General features: G+C 55.3%; 1 long non-coding RNA gene across 1 annotated transcript; it reads right to left on the bottom strand.

Annotated features, from left to right (window-relative positions):
* On the bottom strand, window positions 1–5,336 carry LOC142246583 (uncharacterized). Its single transcript, XR_012724904.1, has 3 exons — window positions 5,277–5,336; window positions 4,108–4,401; window positions 1–36 (listed from the first exon to the last, which is right to left on the bottom strand). It is a non-coding gene; the product is annotated as an uncharacterized LOC142246583 (long non-coding RNA).
* Window positions 5,337–7,418: the final 2,082 nt, after the last annotated feature.

Genomic DNA, 7,418 nt, shown 5'->3' with positions numbered 1-7,418 from the left:
CCAGGTCATCAACCAGCACCAGCACCTTCTCCCGTCCTGAGGAGACACTGATGTTATACAGTGCCTTGTGAAAGTATTTCAGCCCCTTGAATTTTTCACCCTTTTCCCACATTTCAGGCTCAAACATAAAGATAAAATGTGAATGTTCTGGTGAAGAATCAACAACAAGTGACACAATTGTGAAGAGGAAGGAAATTTATTGCTTATTTTACACTTTTATAAAAAATAAATAACTGAAAATTGGGGCGTGCAATATTATTCATCCCCTGTAAGTGAATCCTTTGTAGCGCCCCCTTTTGCTGTGATTACAGCTGCTGTCTCTTGGGGTATGTGTCTATCAGTTTTGCACATGGAGAGGTGAAATTCTCGCCCATTCTTTGTAAACAGCTGGAAATGAGTGAGGTTGGATTGAGGCGTTTGTGAACAGCAGTTTTCAGCTCTTTTCACAGGTTCTCGATTGGGTTCAGGTCTGGACTGTGACTTGGCCATTCTAACACCTGGATACGGTTATTTGTGACCATTCCATTGTAGATTTTGCTTTATGTTTGGGATCATTGTCTTGTTGGAAGACAAATCTCCGTCCCAGTCTCAGGTCTTTTACAGACTCCAACAGGTTTTCTTCCAGAATGGTCCTGTATTTGGCTCCATCTTCACATCAATTTTAACCATCTTCCCTGTCCCTGCTGAAGAAAAGCAGGCCCAAACCATGATGCTGCCTCCACCATGTTTGACAGTGGGGATGGTGTGTTACTTTTATGCCAAACATAAAGACAGCCGGGTCTTGGTAGATTTGCAGTGGTATGATTCTCCTTCCATTTCAATATAATCGCTTGCACAGGGCTTCTTGGGATGTTTAAAGTTTTGGAAAAATTTTTGTAACCAAATCTGGCTTTAAACTTCCCACAACAGTATCCTGGACCTGCCTGTTGTGTTCCTTGGTCTTCATGATGTTCTCTGCGCTTTACACAGACACTGAGCCTATCACAGAGCAGGGGCATTATACGGAGACTTGATTACACACAGGGGCTTATCTTCATCATCATCAGTCATTTAGGACAACATTGGATCATTCAGAGACCCTCAATCACCTTCTGGAGGGAGTTTCTGCACTGAAAGTAAAGGGGATGAATAATATTTCACGCCCCAATTTTCAGTTATTTATTTTTTGTAAAAGTTTAAAATAAGTAATAAATTTCCTTCCTCTTCACAATTGTGTCACTTGTTGTTGATTCTTCACCAGAACATTCACATTTTATCTTTATGTTTGAAGCCTGAAATGTGGGAAAAGGGTGAACAATTCAAGGGGGTGAATACTTTTGCAAGACACTGTACGTGTACACAGTGCCCCTTCTCCTCTCCTCTCTGTGTACACCGTGCCCCTTCTCCTGCCCTCTCTGTGTACACAGTGCCCCTTCTCCTGCCCTCTCTGTGTACACAGTGCCCCTTCTCCTGCCCTCTCTGGGTACACAGTGCCCCTTCTCCTGCCCTCTCTGGGTACACAGTGCCCCTTCTCCTCCCCTCTCTGTGTACACAGTGCCCCTTCTCCTGTCCTCTCCGGGTACACAGTGCCCCTTCTCCTCCCCTCTCTGTGTACACAGTGCCCCTTCTCCTGCCCTCTCTGTGTACACAGTGCCCCTTCTCCTCTCCTCTCTGTGTACACAGTGCCCCTTCTCCTGTCCTCTCTGTGTACACAGTGCCCCTTCTCCTGCCCTCTCTGGGTACACAGTGCCCCTTCTCCTCCCCTCTCTGTGTACACAGTGCCCCTTCTCCTGTCCTCTCCGGGTACACAGTGCCCCTTCTCCTCCCCTCTCTGTGTACACAGTGCCCCTTCTCCTGCCCTCTCTGTGTACACAGTGCCCCTTCTCCTCTCCTCTCTGGGTACACAGTGCCCCTTCTCCTGTCCTCTCTGTGTACACAGTGCCCCTTCTCCTGCCCTCTCTGTGTACACAGTGCCCCTTCTCCTGCCCTCTCTGTGTACACAGTGCCCCTTCTCCTGCCCTCTCTGGGTACACAGTGCCCCTTCTCCTGCCCTCTCTGGGTACACAGTGCCCCTTCTCCTGCCCTCTCTGGGTACACAGTGCCCCTTCTCCTCCCCTCTCTGTGTACACAGTGCCCCTTCTCCTGTCTTCTCCGAGTACACAGTGCCCCTTCTCCTCCCCTCTCTGTGTACACAGTGCCCCTTCTCCTGCCCTCTCTGTGTACACAGTGCCCCTTCTCCTCTCCTCTCTGTGTACACAGTGCCCCTTCTCCTGTCCTCTCTGTGTACACAGTGCCCCTTCTCCTGCCCTCTCTGTGTACACAGTGCCCCTTCTCCTCTCCTCTCCGTGTACATAGTGCCCCTTCTCCTCTCCTCTCTGTGTACACAGTTCCCCTTCTCCTGCCCTCTCCGTGTACATAGTGCCCCTTCTCCTGTCCTCTCTGTGTACACAGTGCCCCTTCTCCTGCCCTCTCTGGGTACACAGTGCCCCTTCTCCTGCCCTCTCTGGGTACACAGTGCCCCTTCTCCTGCCCTCTCTGTGTACACAGTGCCCCTTCTCCTCTCCTCTCTGTGTACACAGTGCCCCTTCTCCTGCCCTCTCCGTGTACACAGTGCCCCTTCTCCTGCCCTCTCTGTGTGCACAGTACCCCTTCTCCTGCCCTCTTGGGTACACAGTGCCCCTTCTCCTGCCCTCTTGGGTACATAGTGCCCCTTCTCCTGTCCTCTCTGTGTACACAGTGCCCCTTCTCCTGCCCTCTTGGGTACATAGTGCCCCTTCTCCTGCCCTCTCTGTGTACACAGTGCCCCTTCTCCTGCCCTCTCTGTGTACACAGTGCCCCTTCTCCTCTCCTCTCTGTGTACACAGTGCCCCTTCTCCTCTCCTCTCTGTGTACACAGTGCCCCTTATCCTGTCCTCTCTGTGTACACAGTGCCCCTTCTCCTGCCCTCTCTGTGTACACAGTGCCCCTTCTCCTGCCCTCTCTGTGTACACAGTGCCCCTTCTCCTCTCCTCTCTGTGTACACAGTGCCCCTTCTCCTGCCCTCCCTGTGTACACAGTGCCCCTTCTCCTCTCCTCTCTGTGTACACAGTGCCCCTTCTCTCCTCTCTGTGTACACAGTGCCCCTTCTCCTCTCCTCTCTGTGTACACAGTGCCCCTTCTCCTGTCCTCTCTGTGTACACAGTGCCCCTTCTCCTGCCCTCTCTGTGTACACAGTGCCCCTTCTCCTGCCCTCTCTGTGTACACAGTGCCCCTTCTCCTGTCCTCTCTGTGTACACAGTGCCCGTTCTCCTGCCCTCTCTGTGTACACAGTGCCCCTTCTCCTGTTCTCTTGGGTACACAGTGCCCCTTCTCCTGCCCTCTCTGTGTACACAGTGCCCCTTCTTCTCTCCTCTCTGTGTACACAGTGCCCCTTCTCCTCTCCTCTCTGTGTACACAGTGCCCCTTCTCCTGCCCTCTCTGTGTACACAGTGCCCCTTCTCCTCTCCTCTCTGTGTACACAGTGCCCCTTCTCCTGCCCTCTCTGTGTACACAGTGCCCCTTCTCCTGCCCTCTCTGTGTACACAGTGCCCCTTCTCCTCTCCTCTCTGTGTACACAGTGCCCCTTCTCCTGTCCTCTCTGTGTACACAGTGCCCCTTCTCCTGCCCTCTCTGTGTACACAGTGCCCCTTCTCCTCTCCTCTCTGTGTACACAGTGCCCCTTCTCCTGCCCTCTCTGTGTACACAGTGCCCCTTCTCCTCTCCTCTCTGTGTACACAGTGCCCCTTCTCCTGCCCTCTTGGGTACATAGTGCCCCTTCTCCTGCCCTCTCTGTGTACACAGTGCCCCTTCTCCTGCCCTCTCTGTGTACACAGTGCCCCTTCTCCTCTCCTCTCTGTGTACACAGTGCCCCTTCTCCTGCCCTCTCTGTGTACACAGTGCCCCTTCTCCTCTCCTCTCCTCTCTGTGTACACAGTGCCCCTTCTCCTGTCCTCTCTGTGTACACAGTGCCCCTTCTCCTGCCCTCTCTGCGTACACAGTGCCCCTTCTCCTGTCCTCTCTGTGTACACAGTGCCCCTTCTCCTCTCCTCTCTGTGTACACAGTGCCCCTTCTCCTCTCCTCTCTGTGTACACAGTGCCCCTTCTCATTACCCAGCCTCGCGGACAGGTCTCTGAGCTCCTCGTTGTACAGCGCGTCGGTCACGTCGGTGATATTCAGTCGTCCCCTTTTCTTTGAATGGTATAAGATGGCGAACGTGCACTTGCTGATCTCGTCCGCGAGTTTCCAGGAGCCACCGCACACCGTGTTGGTTATGGCGACTGGACGGACGTCTCCCACCACCGAGCGGAAATCTGCCGACAGCAGGAGGCGAATCAACCAATCATATGTGCTGCTGTCCTCCCGCGAGAAGATCCCGACCACCAAGTTACTGGAGAGCACCATCACTGCAAGACAAGACAGCAGCACAGAGGATGTCAGGAGAGGAGGAGCAGAGACCACAGCAGCACAGAGGATGTCAGGAGAGGAGGGAGCAGAGACCACAGCAGCACAGAGGATGTCAGGAGAGGAGGGAGCACAGTCCACAGCAGCACAGAGGATGTCAGGAGAGGAGGGAGCAGAGACCACAGCAGCACAGAGCAGGGAGCAGAGTCCACAGCAGCACAGAGGATGTCAGGAGAGGAGGGAGCAGAGACCACAGCAGCACAGAGGAGGGAGCAGAGTCCACAGCAGCACAGAGGATGTCAGGAGAGAAGGCAGAGTCTACAGCAGCACAGAGGATGTCAGGAGAGGAGGGAGCAGAGTCCACAGCAGCACAGAGGATGTCAGGAGAGGAGGAGCAGAGACCACAGCAGCACAGAGGATGTCAGGAGAGGAGGGAGCACAGTCCACAGCAGCACAGAGGATGTCCGGAGAGGAGAAGGCAGAGTCTACAGCAGCACAGAGGATGTCAGGAGAGGAAGGAGCAGAGTACACAGCAGCACAGATGGTGTCAGGAGAGGAGGGAGCAGAGTCCACAGCAGCACAGAGAATGTCAGGAGAGGAGGGAGCAGAGTCCACAGCAGCACAGAGGATGTCAGAAGAGGAAGGAGCAGAGTCCACAGCAGCACAGAGGATGTCAGGAGAGGCAATAAGGTGCCTGCAGAGATCTGCGCCTTCTCTGTGAGGAAGAGCGACTCTGAGGAGTCTGGAGATTTCAGGGTTAACCGGACTGTGAAGACAAGTTACTTTCGCTTTCTTCAGTCCCCCTCCCCCTCTCTCGTCCTCTCCCTGTGGGTGACCAGGGCTCTGTGCCCTATGGGCGAGGAGTAGTCACACCCACCTCTGCTGTATCGGGGTCCTCTGCTGTGTCGGGGTCCTCTGCTGTGTCGGGGTCCTCTGCTGTGTCGGGGTCCTCTGCTGTGTCGGGGTCCTCTGCTGTGTCGGGGTCCTCTGCTGTGTCGGGGTCCTCTGCAGCTGATTCTCAGGAACTTCAGAGTATCTAATCCCAGAGTCTTCAGAGACCTCTGCACCTGACTGCTCAGCTGCATACACCCCGCCCCTGGAACATGACCAGCCAATCACAGGGCCACAAGTCACACAGGAGGGCAGAGGGGTAACAGCAGCACAGAGGATGTCAGGAGAGGAGGGAGCAGAGACCACCGCAGCACAGAGGATGTCAGGAGAGGAGGGAGCAGAGACCACAGCAGCACAGAGGATGTCAGGAGAGGAGGGAGCAGAGTCCACAGCAGCACAGAGGATGTCAGGAGAGGAGGGAGCAGAGTCCACAGCAGCACAGAGGATGTCAGGAGAGGAGGGAGCAGAGTCCACAGCAGCACAGAGGATGTCAGGAGAGGAGGGAGCAGAGACCACAGCAGCACAGAGGAGGGAGCAGAGTCCACAGCAGCACAGAGGATGTCAGGAGAGGAGGGAGCAGAGACCACAGCAGCACAGAGGATGTCAGGAGAGGAGGGAGCAGAGTCCACAGCAGCACAGAGGATGTCAGGAGAGGAGGGAGCAGAGACCACAGCAGCACAGAGGATGTCAGGAGAGGAGGGAGCAGAGCGCACAGCAGCACAGAGGATGTCAGGAGAGGAGGGAGCAGGGACCACAGCAGCACAGAGGATGTCAGGAGAGGAGGGAGCAGGGACCACAGCAGCACAGAGGATGTCAGGAGAGGAGGGAGCAGAGTCCACAGCAGCACAGAGGATGTCAGGAGAGGAGGGAGCAGAGACCACAGCAGCACAGAGGATGTCAGTAGAGGAGGGAGCAGAGTCCACAGCAGCACAGAGGATGTCAGGAGAGGAAGGAGCAGAGTCCACAGCAGCACAGAGGATGTCAGGAGAGGAAGGAGCAGAGTCCACAGCAGCACAGAGGATGTCAGGAGAGGAGGGAGCAGGGACCACAGCAGCACAGAGGATGTCAGGAGAGGAGGGAATAGGGACCACAGCAGCACAGAGGATGTCAGGAGAGGAGAGAGCAGAGTCCACAGCAGCACAGAGGATGTCAGGAGAGGAGGGAGCAGAGTTCACAGCAGCACAGAGGATGTCAGTAGAGGAGGGAGCAGAGTCCGCAGCAGCACAGAGGATGTCAGGAGAGGACTGATGACTTCGTGGGAGATAAGACTGAGTTACACAGTGGAAGGAGCAGAACTAAACTGCCAGACACGAGATTAAAATCTGCTGGAGAGAACAGCAGAGTCTGAAGGAGGAGGGTAGAGTGGTCTGGAGGAGGAAGAGGACAGAGGGGTCTGGAGGAGGAGGAGAAGTATGACAGAGGGGTCTGGAGGAGGAAGAGGACAGAGGGGTCTGGAGGAGGAGGAGAAGTATGACAGAGGGGTCTGGAGGAGGAAGAGGACAGAGGGGTCTGGAGGAGGAGGAAGAGGACAGAGGGGTCTGGAGGAGGAGGAGGAGAAGGATGACAGAGGGGTCTGGAAGAGAAGGAGGAACAGGACAGAGGAGTCTGGAGGAAGAAAAGAACAGAGGGGTCTGGAGGAGAAGGAGGACAGAGGGGTCTGGAGGAGAAGAAGGACAGAGGGGTCTGGAGGAGGAAAAGGACAGAGGGGTCTGGAGGAGGAAAAGGACAGAGGGGTCTGGAGGAGGAAAAGGACAGAGGGGTCTGGAGGAGGAAAAGGACAGAGGGGTCTGGAGGAGGAAAAGGACAGAGGGGTCTGGAGGAGAAGGAGGACAGAGGGGTCTGGAGGAGAAGGAGGACAGAGGGGTCTGGAGGAGGAAGAGGACAGAGGGGTCTGGAGGAGGAAGAGGACAGAGGGGTCTGGAGGAGAAGGAGGACAGAGGGGTCTGGAGGAGAAGGAGGACAGAGGGGTCTGGAGGAGGAAAAGGACAGAGGGGTCTGGAGGAAAAGGAGGACAGAGGGGTCTGGAGGAGGAAGAGGACAGAGGGGTCTGGAGGAGGAAGAGGACAGAGGGGTCTGGAGGAGGAAGAGGACAGAGGGGTCTGGAGGAGGACGAGGACAGAGGGGTCTG

This window comes from Anomaloglossus baeobatrachus, chromosome 7 (genome assembly GCF_048569485.1).
Source record: "Anomaloglossus baeobatrachus isolate aAnoBae1 chromosome 7, aAnoBae1.hap1, whole genome shotgun sequence".
In the NCBI taxonomy this organism is placed as follows: Eukaryota; Metazoa; Chordata; class Amphibia; order Anura; family Aromobatidae; genus Anomaloglossus; species Anomaloglossus baeobatrachus.
The sequence above is the reverse complement of the archived record's forward strand: the minus strand, read 5'-3'. Positions and strand labels throughout refer to the sequence as shown.